The following is a 15,994-nucleotide window of genomic DNA, read 5'->3' as shown; positions in this document are numbered from 1 at the left end:
GGGAAAATCTTCTTGGACACGACATTGCTCCAGTTTTTACTTCTAGGCCTTTCGTGGCCATCTGCATCCGCAGCCACAAGCAGCTTCTGATGATCGACATGGCTCTGGGAAAACAGGGACTCCTGTCTGTGGACAAAGAAAACAAAGACAACTTGTAAGAAGAAAACCTGGAGGTTCTAGATAGAAGACAAAGGACTATTCAATCAAGGCAGGGCCAAGGGAGGAAACTTTCTAAAATGGAACAAGCAGCAGAAGCACAGTAGTTTTGCAGAAGAAATTCCCCTCCCAGCACTTGGCTTAAGGAAAAAGCCTGATGTTTCTATGAGAGACTTGAGTTCATGTCTACTATTGGGTACCAGACATCTGAACATTTAGACTATTGGCTTTCCAGGCTCACGCTATTCAAACCGGAAAGTAAAACTACTCTAACAGTAGGGATGATTGCAAGAAATGTTTCTGTTTACACCACGACTGCCGACCATGCATCATTCTTACCTTGCACCTGTCCAAAGGCCTTCCTCCGTCTCCAGTCCTGCCGCTCTCACGGAGGCACTGGGAGCCTTGGACACTCTTGCCACAAGTAGCCCAAGCGTGGACATCTTCCTCATCCTGCTCCTCCACTGCTGACATCAGGGAATTCCCTGGAGCTCCCAACATCTGCCTTTCCTGCTGGAGGATCATGTCTGGCAGCTCTCTGAGCCTCTTCACCTTTGGCAGCGCCACAGCATCCTAGGAGTCATATACTGGCAACTGGCACCTCCAGGACACTTGCTGCTCCTAGGATGCTTTTCTCTGGGAAAATCTTCTTGCACACGACATTGCTGCCGATTTTACTTCTAGGCCTTTCGTGGCCATCTGCATCCTCAGCCACAAGCAGCTTCTGATGATCAACAGGGCTCTGGGAGAGCAGGGACTCCTGTCTGTGGACAAAGAAAACAAAGACAACTTGTAAGAAGAAAACCTGGAGCTTCTAGTTAGAAGACAAAGGACTATTCAATCAAGGCAGGGCCAAAGCAGGAAACTTTCTAAAATGGAACAAGCAGCAGAAGCAGAGCAGTTTTGCAGAAGAAATTCCCCTCCCAGCACTTGGCTTAAGGAAAAAGCCTGATGTTTCTATGAGAGACTTGAGTTCATGTCTACTATTGGGTACCAGACATCTGAACATTTAGACTATTGGCTTTCCAGGCTCACACTATTCAAACCGGAAAGTGAAACTACTCTAAAAGCTAGAGGCGATTGCAAGAAATGTTTCTGCTCACACCACGACTGCCGACCATGCATCATTCTTACCTTGCACCTGTCCAAAGGCCTTCCTCCGTCTGCGCTCTGGCAACTCTCACCCAAGCTCGGGCAGGGATGGAGGCTCTTGCCACAAGTAGCCCAAGCCTGGAGATATTCCTCATCCTGATCTTCCACTGCTGACATCTAGGAATTCCCTGGAGCTGCAAACACTTGCCTTTGCTGCTCGAGGATCTTCTCTAGCACCATGCCAAACCCCTTCTCCTATGGCAGTGCTGCAGCATCCTGCGAGCCATGGACTGGAACTGGCACCTTCAGCATAGTTGCTCCTGGGAAACATCCTTCAGCCATTCCCTTACTGCAATGAGCTGGACTCCTACACCTTTGCAAGGCTCTTCCTGGATAGGTGCATCCTCAGCAATGAGACGGTTCTGCTGAGAGCCACGGCTCTGAGGGAGCAGCCAGTCCTGCCCAAAGGCCTTCCTCCGTCACCAGTCCTGCAGCTCCCACGGAGGCACTGGGAGCCTTGGACACTCTTGCCACAAGTAGCCCAAGCGTGGACATCTTCCTCATCCTGCTCCTCCACTGCTGACATCAGGGAATTCCCTGGAGCTCCCAACATTTGCCTTTCCTGCTCGAGGATCGTGTCTGGCAGCTCTCTGAGCCTCTTCAACTTTGGAAGCACAACAGCATCCTAGGATTCATATACTGGCAACTGGCACCTCCAGGACACTTGCTGCTCCTAGGATGCTTTTCTCTGGGAAAATCTTCTTGCACACAACCTTGCTGCAGATTTTACTTCTAGGCCTTTTGTGGCCATCTGCATCCGCAGCCACAAGCAGCTTCTGATGATCGACATGGCTCTGGGTTAGCAGGGACTCCTGTCTGTGGACAAAGAAAACAAAGACAACTTGTAAGAAGAAAACCTGGAGCTTCTAGATAGAAGAGAAAGGACTATTCAATCAAGGCAGAGCCAAGGGAGGAAACTTTCTAAAATGGAACAAGCAGCAGAAGCACAGTAGTTTTGCAGAAGAAATTCCCTTCCCAGCACTTGGCTTAAGGAAAAAACCTCATGTTTCTATGAGAGACTTGAGTTCATGTCTACTACTGGGTACCAGACATCTGAACATTTAGACTATTGGCTTTCCAGGCTCACGCTATTCAAACCGGAAAGTGAAACTACTCTAACAGTAAGGATGATTGCAAGAAATGTTTCTGTTTACACCACGACTGCCGACCATGCATCATTCTAACCTTGCACCTGTCCAAAGGCCTTCCTCCATCTGCGCTCCAGCAACTCTCACTCAGGCAAGGGCAGGGATGGAGGCTCTTGCCACAAGTAGCCCAAGCGTGGACATCTTCCTCATCCTGCTACTCCACTGCTGACGTCAGGGTATTCCCTGGAGCTGCAAACACCTGCCTTTGCTGCTCGAGGATCTTCTCTAGCACCATGCAAAACCCCTTCTCCTATGGCAGTGCTGCAGCATCCTGCGAGCCACGGACTGGAACTGGCACCTCCAGCAAAGTTGCTCCTGGGAAACATCCCTCAGCCATTCCCTTACTGCAATGAGCTGGACTCCTACTCCTCTGCAATGCTCTTCCTGGACAGGTGCATCCTCAGCAATGAGACGGTTCTGCTGAGAGCCACGGCTCTGAGGGAGCAGCCAGTCCTGCCCAATGGTTGTCCTCCGTCACCAGTCCTGCAGCTCCCACGGAGGCACTGGGAGCCTTGGACACTCTTGCCACAAGTAGCCCAAGCGTGGACATCTTCCTCATCCTGCTCCTCCACTGCTGACGGCAGGGAATTCCCTGGTGCTCCCAACATCTGCCTTTCCTGCTCGAGGATCGTGTCTGGCAGCTCTCTGAGCCTCTTTGCCTTTGGCAGCGCCACAGCATCCTAGGAGTCATATACTGGCAACTGGCACCTCCAGGACACTTGCTGCTCCTAGGATGCTTTCCTCTGGGAAAATCTTCTTGCATACGTCCTTGCTCCAGTTTTTACTCCTAGGCCTTTCGTGGCCATCTGCATCCGCAGCCACAAGCAGCTTCTGATGATCGACATGGCTCTGGGAGAGCAGGGACTCCTGTCTGTGGACAAAGAAAACAAAGACAACTTGTAAGAAGAAAACCTGGAGCTTCTAGTTAGAAAAAAAAGGACTATTCAATCAAGGCAGGGCCAAGGGAGGAAACTTTCTAAAATGGAACAAGCAGCAGAAGCACAGTAGTTTTGCAGAAGAAATTCCCCTCCCAGCACTTGGCTTAAGGAAAAAGCCTGATGTTTCTATGAGAGACTTGAGTTCATGTCTACTATTGGGTACCAGACATCTGAACATTTAGACTATTGGCTTTCCAGGCTCACGCTATTCAAACCGGAAAGTGAAATTACTCTAACAGTAGGGATGATTGCAAGAAATGTTTCTGTTTACACCACGACTGCCGACCATGCATCATTCTTACCTTGCACCTGTCCAAAGGCCTTCCTCCGTCTGCACTCTGGCAACTCTCACCCAGGCAAGGGCAGGGATGGAGGCTCTTGCCACAAGTAGCCCAAGCGTAGACATCTTCCTCATCCTGCTACTCCACTGCTGACGTCAGGGTATTCCCTGGAGCTGCAAACACCTGCCTTTGCGGCTCGAGGATCTTCTCTAGCACCATGCCAAACCCCTTCTCCTATGGCAGTGCTGCAGCATCCTGCGAGCCATGGACTGGAACTGGCACCTTCAGCATAGTTGCTCCTGGGAAACATCATTCAGCCATTCCCTTACTGCAATGAGCTGGACTCCTACTCCTTTGCAAGGCTCTTCCTGGACAGGTGCATCCTCAGCAATGAGACGGTTCTGCTGAGAGCCATGGCTCTGAGGGAGCAGCGAGTCCTGTCCAAAGGCCTTCCTCTGACTCCACTCCTGCAGCTCCCACGGAGGCACTGGGAGCCTTGGACACTCTTGCCACAAGTAGCCCAAGCGTGGACATCTTCCTCATCCTGCTCCTCCACTGCTGACATCAGGGAATTCCCTGGAGCTCCTAAAATCTGCCTTTCCTGCTCGAGGATCGTGTCTGGCAGCTCTCTGAGCCTCTTCGCCTTTGGCAGCGCCACAGCATCCTGAGAGTCATATACTGGAAACTGGCAGCTACAGGACACTTGCTGCTCCTAGGATGCTTTTCTCTGGGAAAATCTTCTTGGACACGACATTGCTCCAGTTTTTACTTCTAGGCCTTTCGTGGCCATCTGCATCCGCAGCCACAAGCAGCTTCTGATGATCGACATGGCTCTGGGAGAGCAGGGACTCCTGTCTGTGGACAAAGAAAACAAAGACAACTTGTAAGAAGAAAACCTGGAGCTTCTAGTTAGAAGACAAAGGACTATTCAATCAAGGCAGGGCCAAGGGAGGAAACTTTCTAAAATGGAACAAGCAGCAGAAGCACAGTAGTTTTGCAGAAGAAATTCCCTTCCCAGCACTTGGCTTAAGGAAAAAACCTCATGTTTCTATGAGAGACTTGAGTTCATGTCTACTACTGGGAACCAGACATTTGAACATTTAGACTATTGGCTTTCCAGGCTCACGCTATTCAAACTGGAAAGTGAAACTACTCTAACAGTAAGGATGATTGCAAGAAATGTTTCTGTTTACACCACGACTGCCGACCATGCATCATTCTTACCTTGCACCTGTCCAAAGGCCTTCCTCCATCTGCGCTCCGGCAACTCTCACCCAGGCAAAGGCAGGGATGGAGGCTCTTGCCACAAGTAGCCCAAGCGTGGACATCTTCCTCATCCTGCTACTCCACTGCTGACGTCAGGGTATTCCCTGGAGCTGCAAACACCTGCCTTTGCTGCTCGAGGATCTTCTCTAGCACCATGCAAAACCCCTTCTCCTAAGGCAGAGCTGCAGCATCCTGCGAGCCACGGACTGGAACTGGCACCTCCAGCAAAGTTGCTCCTGGGAAACATCCCTCAGCCATTCCCTTACTGCAATGAGCTGGACTCCTACTCCTCTGCAATGCTCTTCCTGGACAGGTGCATCCTCAGCAATGAGACGGTTCTGCTGAGAGCCACAGCTCTGAGGGAGCAGCCAGTCCTGTCAAAAGGCCTTCCTCTGACTCCACTCCTGCAGCTCCCACGGAGGCACTGGGAGCCTTGGACACTCTTGCCACAAGTAGCCCAAGCGTGGACATCTTCCTCATCCTGCTCCTCCACTGCTGACATCAGGGAATTCCCTGGAGCTCCTAAAATCTGCCTTTCCTGCTCGAGGATCGTGTCTGGCAGCTCTCTGAGCCTCTTCGCCTTTGGCAGCGCCACAGCATCCTAGGAGTCATATACTGGCAACTGGCACCTCCAGGACACTTGCTGCTCCTAGGATGCTTTTCTCTGGGAAAATCTTCTTGGACACGACACTGCTCCAGTTTTTACTTCTAGGCCTTTCGTGGCCATCTGCATTCTCAGCCACAAGCAGGTTCTGATGATCAACATGGCTCTGGGAGAGCAGGGACTCCTGTCTGTGGACAAAGAAAACAAAGACAACTTGTAAGAAGAAAACCTGGAGCTTCTAGTTAGAAGAGAAAGGACTATTCAATTAAGGCAGGGCCAAGGGAGGAAACTTTCTAAAATGGAACAAGCAGCAGAAGCACAGTAGTTTTGCAGAAGAAATTCCCTTCCCAGCACTTGGCTTAAGGAAAAAACCTCATGTTTCTATGAGAGACTTGAGTTCATGTCTACTACTGGGTACCAGACATCTGAACATTTAGACTATTGGCTTTCCAGGCTCACGCTATTCAAACCGGAAAGTGAAACTACTCTAACAGTAAGGATGATTGCAAGAAATGTTTCTGCTCGCACCACGACTGCCGACCATGCATCATTCTTACCTTGCACCTGTCCAAAGGCCTTCCTGCGTCTGCGCTCCGGCAACTCTCACCCAGGCAAGGGCAAGGATGGAGGCTCTTGCCACAAGTAGCCCAAGCGTAGACATCTTCCTCATCCTGCTACTCCACTGCTGACGTCAGGGTATTCCCTGGAGCTGCAAACACCTGCCTTTGCGGCTCGAGGACCTTCTCTAGCACCATGCCAAACCCCTTCTCCTATGGCAGTGCTGCAGCATCCTGCGAGCCATGGACTGGAACTGGCACCTTCAGCATAGTTGCTCCTGGGAAACATCCTTCAGCCATTCCCTTACTGCAATGAGCTGGACTCCTACTCCTTTGCAAGGCTCTTCCTGGACAGGTGCATCCTCAGCAATGAGACGGTTCTGCTGAGAGCCATGGCTCTGAGGGAGCAGCCAGTCCTGTCCAAAGGCCTTCCTCTGACTCCACTCCTGCAGCTCCCACGGAGGCACTGGGAGCCTTGGACACTCTTGCCACAAGTAGCCCAAGCGTCGAGATCTTCCTCATCCTGCTCCTCCACTGCTGACATCAGGGAATTCCCTGGAGCTCCTAAAATCTGCCTTTCCTGCTCGAGGATCGTGTCTGGCAGCTCTCTGAGCCTCTTCGCCTTTGGCAGCGCCACAGCATCCTGAGAGTCATATACTGGAAACTGGCAGCTACAGGACACTCGCTGCTCCTAGGATGCTTTTCTCTGGGAAAATCTTCTTGGACACGACATTGCTCCAGTTTTTACTTCTAGGCCTTTCGTGGCCATCTGCATCCGCAGCCACAAGCAGCTTCTGATGATCGACATGGCTCTGGGAAAACAGGGACCCCTGTCTGTGGACAAAGAAAACAAAGACAACTTGTAAGAAGAAAACCTGGAGCTTCTAGATAGAAGACAAAGGACTATTCAATCAAGGCAGGGCCAAGGGAGGAAACTTTCTAAAATGGAACAAGCAGCAGAAGCACAGTAGTTTTGCAGAAGAAATTCCCCTCCCAGCACTTGGCTTAAGGAAAAAGCCTGATGTTTCTATGAGAGACTTGAGTTCATGTCTACTATTGGGTACCAGACATCTGAACATTTAGACTATTGGCTTTCCAGGCTCACACTATTCAAACCGGAAAGTGAAACTACTCTAAAAGCTAGAGGCGATTGCAAGAAATGTTTCTGCTCACACCACGACTGCCGACCATGCATCATTCTTACCTTGCACCTGTCCAAAGGCCTTCCTCCGTCTGCGCTCTGGCAACTCTCACCCAAGCTCGGGCAGGGATGGAGGCTCTTGCCACAAGTAGCCCAAGCCTGGAGATATTCCTCATCCTGATCTTCCACTGCTGACATCTAGGAATTCCCTGGAGCTGCAAACACTTGCCTTTGCTGCTCGAGGATCTTCTCTAGCACCATGCCAAACCCCTTCTCCTATGGCAGTGCTGCAGCATCCTGCGAGCCATGGACTGGAACTGGCACCTTCAGCATAGTTGCTCCTGGGAAACATCCTTCAGCCATTCCCTTACTGCAATGAGCTGGACTCCTACACCTTTGCAAGGCTCTTCCTGGATAGGTGCATCCTCAGCAATGAGACGGTTCTGCTGAGAGCCACGGCTCTGAGGGAGCAGCCAGTCCTGCCCAAAGGCCTTCCTCCGTCACCAGTCCTGCAGCTCCCACGGAGGCACTGGGAGCCTTGGACACTCTTGCCACAAGTAGCCCAAGCGTGGACATCTTCCTCATCCTGCTCCTCCACTGCTGACATCAGGGAATTCCCTGGAGCTCCCAACATCTGCCTTTCCTGCTCGAGGATCGTGTCTGGCAGCTCTCTGAGCCTCTTACACTTTGGAAGCACAACAGCATCCTAGGAGTCATATACTGGCAACTGGCACCTCCAGGACACTTGCTGCTCCTAGGATGCTTTTCTCTGGGAAAATCTTCTTGCACACGACCTTGCTGCAGATTTTACTTCTAGGCCTTTTGTGGCCATCTGCATCCGCAGCCACAAGCAGCTTCTGATGATCGACATGGCTCTGGGAGAGCAGGGACTCCTGTCTGTGGACAAAGAAAACAAAGACAACTTGTAAGAAGAAAACCTGGAGCTTCTAGTTAGAAGAGAAAGGACTATTCAATCAAGGCAGAGCCAAGGGAGGAAACTTTCTAAAATGGAACAAGCAGCAGAAGCACAGTAGTTTTGCAGAAGAAATTCCCCTCCCAGCACTTGGCTTAAGGAAAACGCCTGATGTTTCTATGAGAGACTTGAGTTCATGTCTACTATTGGGTACCAGACATCTGAACATTTAGACTATTGGCTTTCCAGGCTCACGCTATTCAAACCGGAAAGTGAAACTACTCTAACAGTAGGGATGATTGCAAGAAATGTTTCGGTTTACACCACGACTGCCGACCATGCATCATTCTTACCTTGCACCTGTCCAAAGGCCTTCCTGCGTCTGCGCTCCGGCAACTCTCACCCAGGCAAGGGCAAGGATGGAGGCTCTTGCCACAAGTAGCCCAAGCGTAGACATCTTCCTCATCCTGCTACTCCACTGCTGACGTCAGGGTATTCCCTGGAGCTGCAAACACCTGCCTTTGCGGCTCGAGGACCTTCTCTAGCACCATGCCAAACCCCTTCTCCTATGGCAGTGCTGCAGCATCCTGCGAGCCATGGACTGGAACTGGCACCTTCAGCATAGTTGCTCCTGGGAAACATCCTTCAGCCATTCCCTTACTGCAATGAGCTGGACTCCTACTCCTTTGCAAGGCTCTTCCTGGACAGGTGCATCCTCAGCAATGAGACGGTTCTGCTGAGAGCCATGGCTCTGAGGGAGCAGCCAGTCCTGTCCAAAGGCCTTCCTCTGACTCCACTCCTGCAGCTCCCACGGAGGCACTGGGAGCCTTGGACACTCTTGCCACAAGTAGCCCAAGCGTGGACATCTTCCTCATCCTGCTCCTCCACTGCTGACATCAGGGAATTCCCTGGAGCTCCTAAAATCTGCCTTTCCTGCTGGAGGATCATGTCTGGCAGCTCTCTGAGCCTCTTCACCTTTGGCAGCGCCACAGCATCCTAGGAGTCATATACTGGCAACTGGCACCTCCAGGACACTTGCTGCTCCTAGGATGCTTTTCTCTGGGAAAATCTTCTTGCACACGACATTGCTGCCGATTTTACTTCTAGGCCTTTTGTGGCCATCTGCATCCGCAGCCACAAGCAGCTTCTGATGATCAACAGGGCTCTGGGAGAGCAGGGACTCCTGTCTGTGGACAAAGAAAACAAAGACAACTTGTAAGAAGAAAACCTGGAGCTTCTAGTTAGAAGAGAAAGGACTATTCAATCAAGGCAGAGCCAAGGGAGGAAACTTTCTAAAATGGAACAAGCAGCAGAAGCACAGCAGTATTGCAGAAGAAATTCCCCTCCCAGCACTTGGCTTAAGGAAAACGCCTGATGTTTCTATGAGAGACTTGAGCTCATGTCTACTATTGGGTACCAGACATCTGAACATTTAGACTATTGGCTTTCCAGGCTCACGCTATTCAAACCGGAAAGTGAAACTACTCTAACAGTAGGGATGATTGCAAGAAATGTTTCTGTTTACACCACGACTGCCGACCATGCATCATTCTTACCTTGCACCTGTCCAAAGGCCTTCCTCCGTCTGCGCTCCGGCAACTCTCACCCAGGCAAGGGCAAGGATGGAGGCTCTTGCCACAAGTAGCCCAAGCGTAGACATCTTCCTCATCCTGCTACTCCACTGCTGACGTCAGGGTATTCCCTGGAGCTGCAAACACCTGCCTTTGCGGCTCGAGGATCTTCTCTAGCACCATGCCAAACCCCTTCTCCTATGGCAGTGCTGCAGCATCCTGCGAGCCATGGACTGGTACTGGCACCTTCAGCATAGTTGCTCCTGGGAAACATCCTTCAGCCATTCCCTTACTGCAATGAGCTGGACTCCTACTCCTTTGCAAGGCTCTTCCTGGACAGGTGCATCCTCAGCAATGAGACGGTTCTGCTGAGAGCCATGGCTCTGAGGGAGCAGCCAGTCCTGTCCAAAGGCCTTCCTCTGACTCCACTCCTGCAGCTCCCACGGAGGCACTGGGAGCCTTGGACACTCTTGCCACAAGTAGCCCAAGCGTCGAGATCTTCCTCATCCTGCTCCTCCACTGCTGACATCAGGGAATTCCCTGGAGCTCCTAAAATCTGCCTTTCCTGCTGGAGGATCATGTCTGGCAGCTCTCTGAGCCTCTTCACCTTTGGCAGCGCCACAGCATCCTAGGAGTCATATACTGGCAACTGGCACCTCCAGGACACTTGCTGCTCCTAGGATGCTTTTCTCTGGGAAAATCTTCTTGCACACGACATTGCTGCCGATTTTACTTCTAGGCCTTTCGTGGCCATCTGCATCCTCAGCCACAAGCAGCTTCTGATGATCAACAGGGCTCTGGGAGAGCAGGGACTCCTGTCTGTGGACAAAGAAAACAAAGACAACTTGTAAGAAGAAAACCTGGAGCTTCTAGTTAGAAGACAAAGGACTATTCAATCAAGGCAGGGCCAAGGGAGGAAACTTTCTAAAATGGAACAAGCAGCAGAAGCAGAGCAGTTTTGCAGAAGAAATTCCCCTCCCAGCACTTGGCTTAAGGAAAAAGCCTGATGTTTCTATGAGAGACTTGAGTTCATGTCTACTATTGGGTACCAGACATCTGAACATTTAGACTATTGGCTTTCCAGGCTCACACTATTCAAACCGGAAAGTGAAACTACTCTAACAGTAGGGATGATTGCAAGAAATGTTTCTGTTTACACCACGACTGCCGACCATGCATCATTCTTACCTTGCACCTGTCCAAAGGCCTTCCTCCATCTGCGTTCCAGCAACTCTCACTCAGGCAAGGGCAGGGATGGAGGCTCTTGCCACAAGTAGCCCAAGCGTGGACATCTTCCTCATCCTGCTACTCCACTGCTGACGTCAGGGTATTCCCTGGAGCTGCAAACACCTGCCTTTGCTGCTCGAGGATCTTCTCTAGCACCATGCAAAACCCCTTCTCCTATGGCAGTGCTGCAGCATCCTGCGAGCCACGGACTGGAACTGGCACCTCCAGCAAAGTTGCTCCTGGGAAACATCCCTCAGCCATTCCCTTACTGCAATGAGCTGGACTCCTACTCCTCTGCAATGCTCTTCCTGGACAGGTGCATCCTCAGCAATGAGACAGTTCTGCTGAGAGCCACAGCTCTGAGGAAGCAGCCAGTCCTGCCCAATGGTTGTCCTCTGTCACCAGTCCTGCAGCTCCCACGGAGGCACTGGGAGCCTTGGACACTCTTGCCACAAGTAGCCCAAGCGTGGACATCTTCCTCATCCTGCTCCTCCACTGCTGACGTCAGGGAATTCCCTGGTGCTCCCAACATCTGCCTTTCCTGCTGGAGGATCGTGTCTGGCAGATCTCTGAGCCTCTTTGCCTTTGGCAGCGCCAGAGCATCCTAGGAGTCATATACTGGCAACTGGCACCTCCAGGACACTTGCTGCTCCTAGGATGCTTTCCTCTAGGAAAAACTTCTTGCACACGTCCTTGCTCCAGTTTTTACTCCTAGGCCTTTCGTGGCCATCTGCATTCTCAGCCACAAGAAGCTTCTGATGATCGACATGGCTTTGGGAGAGCAGGGACTCCTGTCTGTGGACAAAGAAAACAAAGACAACTTGTAAGATTAAAACCTGGAGCTTCTAGTTAGAAGAGAAAGGACTATTCAATCAAGGCAGGGCCAAGGGAGGAAACTTTCTAAAATGGAACAAGCAGCAGAAGCACAGTAGTTTTGCAGAAGAAATTCCCCTCCCCGCACTTGGCTTAAGGAAAAAGCATGATGTTTCTATGAGAGACTTGAGTTCATGTCTACTATTGGATAGCAGACATCTGAACATTTAGACTACTGGCTTTCCAGGCTCACGCAATTCAAACCGGAATGTCAAACTATTTCAAAAGCTAGAGATGCTTCGAAGAAATGTTTCTGTATTCACCACAACTGGGGACCATGCATCATTCTTACCTTGCACCTGTCCAAAGGCCTTCCTCCGTCTCCAGTCCTGCCGCTCTCACGGAGGCACTGGGAGCCTTGGACACTCTTGCCACAAGTAGCCCAAGCGTGGACATCTTCCTCATCCTGCTCCTCCACTGCTGACGTCAGGGAATTCCCTGGAGCTCCAAACATCTGCCTTCCCAGCTGGAGGATCATGTCTGGCAGCTCTCTGAGCCTCTTCGCCTTTGGCAGCGCCACAGCATCCTAGGAGTCATATACTGGCAACTGGCACCTCCAGGACACTTGCTGCTCCTAGGATGCTTTTCTCTGGGAAAATCTTCTTGCACACGACCTTGCTGCCGATTTTACTTCTAGGCCTTTCGTGGCCATCTGCATCCTCAGCCACAAGCAGGTTCTGATGATCAACAGGGCTCTGGGAGAGCAGGGACTCCTGTCTGTGGACAAAGAAAACAAAGACAACTTGTAAGAAGAAAACCTGGAGCTTCTAGATAGAAGACAAAGGACTATTCAATCAAGGCAGGGCCAAAGCAGGAAACTTTCTAAAATGGAACAAGCAGCAGAAGCAGAGCAGTTTTGCAGAAGAAATTCCCCTCCCAGCACTTGGCTTAAGGAAAAAGCCTGATGTTTCTATGAGAGACTTGAGTTCATGTCTACTATTGGGTACCAGACATCTGAACATTTAGACTATTGGCTTTCCAGGCTCACGCTATTCAAACCGGAAAGTGAAACTACTCTAACAGTAGGGATGATTGCAAGAAATGTTTCTGTTTACACCACAACTGCCGACCATGCAGGATTCTTACCTTGCACCTGTCCAAAGGCCTTCCTCCGTCTGCGCTCTGGCAACTCTCACCCAAGCTCGGGCAGGGATGGAGGCTCTTGCCACAAGTAGCCCAAGCCTGGAGATATTCCTCATCCTGATCTTCCACTGCTGACATCTAGGAATTCCCTGGAGCTGCAAACACCTGCCTTTGCGGCTCGAGGACCTTCTCTAGCACCATGCCAAACCCCTTCTCCTATGGCAGTGCTGCAGCATCCTGCGAGCCATGGACTGGAACTGGCACCTTCAGCATAGTTGCTCCTGGGAAACATCCTTCAGCCATTCCCTTACTGCAATGAGCTGGACTCCTACTCCTTTGCAAGGCTCTTCCTGGACAGGTGCATCCTCAGCAATGAGACGGTTCTGCTGAGAGCCATGGCTCTGAGGGAGCAGCCAGTCCTGTCCAAAGGCCTTCCTCTGACTCCACTCCTGCAGCTCCCACGGAGGCACTGGGAGCCTTGGACACTCTTGCCACAAGTAGCCCAAGCGTCGAGATCTTCCTCATCCTGCTCCTCCACTGCTGACATCAGGGAATTCCCTGGAGCTCCTAAAATCTGCCTTTCCTGCTCGAGGATCGTGTCTGGCAGCTCTCTGAGCCTCTTCGCCTTTGGCAGCGCCACAGCATCCTGAGAGTCATATACTGGAAACTGGCAGCTACAGGACACTTGCTGCTCCTAGGATGCTTTTCTCTGGGAAAATCTTCTTGGACACGACATTGCTCCAGTTTTTACTTCTAGGCCTTTCGTGGCCATCTGCATCCACAGCCACAAGCAGCTTCTGATGATCGACATGGCTCTGGGAAAACAGGGACTCCTGTCTGTGGACAAAGAAAACAAAGACAACTTGTAAGAAGAAAACCTGGAGGTTCTAGATAGAAGACAAAGGACTATTCAATCAAGGCAGGGCCAAGGGAGGAAACTTTCTAAAATGGAACAAGCAGCAGAAGCACAGTAGTTTTGCAGAAGAAATTCCCCTCCCAGCACTTGGCTTAAGGAAAAAGCCTGATGTTTCTATGAGAGACTTGAGTTCATGTCTACTACTGGGTACCAGACATCTGAACATTTAGACTATTGGCTTTCCAGGCTCACGCTATTCAAACCGGAAAGTGAAACTACTCTAACAGTAGGGATGATTGCAAGAAATGTTTCTGTTTACACCACGACTGCCGACCATGCATCATTCTTACCTTGCACCTGTCCAAAGGCCTTCCTCCATCTGCGCTCCAGCAACTCTCACTCAGGCAAGGGCAGGGATGGAGGCTCTTGCCACAAGTAGCCCAAGCATGGACATCTTCCTCATCCTGCTACTCCACTGCTGACGTCAGGGTATTCCCTGGAGCTGCAAACACCTGCCTTTGCTGCTCGAGGATCTTCTCTAGCACCATGCAAAACCCCTTCTCCTATGGCAGTGCTGCAGCATCCTGCGAGCCACGGACTGGAACTGGCACCTCCAGCAAAGTTGCTCCTGGGAAACATCCCTCAGCCATTCCCTTACTGCAATGAGCTGGACTCCTACTCCTCTGCAATGCTCTTCCTGGAGAGGTGCATCCTCAGCAATGAGACAGTTCTGCTGAGAGCCACAGCTCTGAGGAAGCAGCCAGTCCTGCCCAATGGTTGTCCTCTGTCACCAGTCCTGCAGCTCCCACGGAGGCACTGGGAGCCTTGGACACTCTTGCCACAAGTAGCCCAAGCGTGGACATCTTCCTCATCCTGCTCCTCCACTGCTGACGTCAGGGAATTCCCTGGTGCTCCCAACATCTGCCTTTCCTGCTGGAGGATCGTGTCTGGCAGATCTCTGAGCCTCTTTGCCTTTGGCAGCGCCAGAGCATCCTAGGAGTCATATACTGGCAACTGGCACCTCCAGGACACTTGCTGCTCCTAGGATGCTTTCCTCTAGGAAAAACTTCTTGCACACGTCCTTGCTCCAGTTTTTACTTCTAGGCCTTTCGTGGCCATCTGCATTCTCAGCCACAAGAAGCTTCTGATGATCGACATGGCTCTGGGAGAGCAGGGACTCCTGTCTGTGGACAAAGAAAACAAAGACAACTTGTAAGATTAAAACCTGGAGCTTCTAGTTAGAAGAGAAAGGACTATTCAATCAAGGCAGGGCCAAGGGAGGAAACTTTCTAAAATGGAACAAGCAGCAGAAGCACAGTACTTTTGCAGAAGAAATTCCCCTCCCCGCACTTGGCTTAAGGAAAAAGCATGATGTTTCTATGAGAGACTTGAGTTCATGTCTACTATTGGATAGCAGACATCTGAACATTTAGACTACTGGCTTTCCAGGCTCACGCAATTCAAACCGGAATGTCAAACTATTTCAAAAGCTAGAGATGCTTCGAAGAAATGTTTCTGTACTCACCACAACTGGGGACCATGCATCATTCTTACCTTGCACCTGTCCAAAGGCCTTCCTCCGTCTCCAGTCCTGCCGCTCTCACGGAGGCACTGGGAGCCTTGGACACTCTTGCCACAAGTAGCCCAAGCGTGGACATCTTCCTCATCCTGCTCCTCCACTGCTGACGTCAGGGAATTCCCTGGAGCTCCAAACATCTGCCTTCCCAGCTGGAGGATCATGTCTGGCAGCTCTCTGAGCCTCTTCACCTTTGGCAGCGCCACAGCATCCTAGGAGTCATATACTGGCAACTGGCACCTCCAGGACACTTGCTGCTCCTAGGATGCTTTTCTCTGGGAAAATCTTCTTGCACACGACATTGCTGCTGATTTTACTTCTAGGCCTTTCGTGGCCATCTGCATCCTCAGCCACAAGCAGGTTCTGATGATCAACAGGGCTCTGGGAGAGCAGGGACTCCTGTCTGTGGACAAAGAAAACAAAGACAACTTGTAAGAAGAAAACCTGGAGCTTCTAGTTAGAAGACAAAGGACTATTCAATCAAGGCAGGGCCAAAGCAGGAAACTTTCTAAAATGGAACAAGCAGCAGAAGCAGAGCAGTTTTGCAGAAGAAATTCCCCTCCCAGCACTTGGCTTAAGGAAAAAGCCTGATGTTGCTATGAGAGACTTGAGTTCATGTCTACTATTGGGTACCAGACATCTGAACATTTAG

The sequence above is a fragment of the Aphelocoma coerulescens genome, unplaced genomic scaffold, assembly GCF_041296385.1.
Source record: "Aphelocoma coerulescens isolate FSJ_1873_10779 unplaced genomic scaffold, UR_Acoe_1.0 HiC_scaffold_71, whole genome shotgun sequence".
NCBI classification, from domain to species: Eukaryota; Metazoa; Chordata; class Aves; order Passeriformes; family Corvidae; genus Aphelocoma; species Aphelocoma coerulescens.
The sequence above is the reverse complement of the archived record's forward strand: the minus strand, read 5'-3'. Positions refer to the sequence as shown.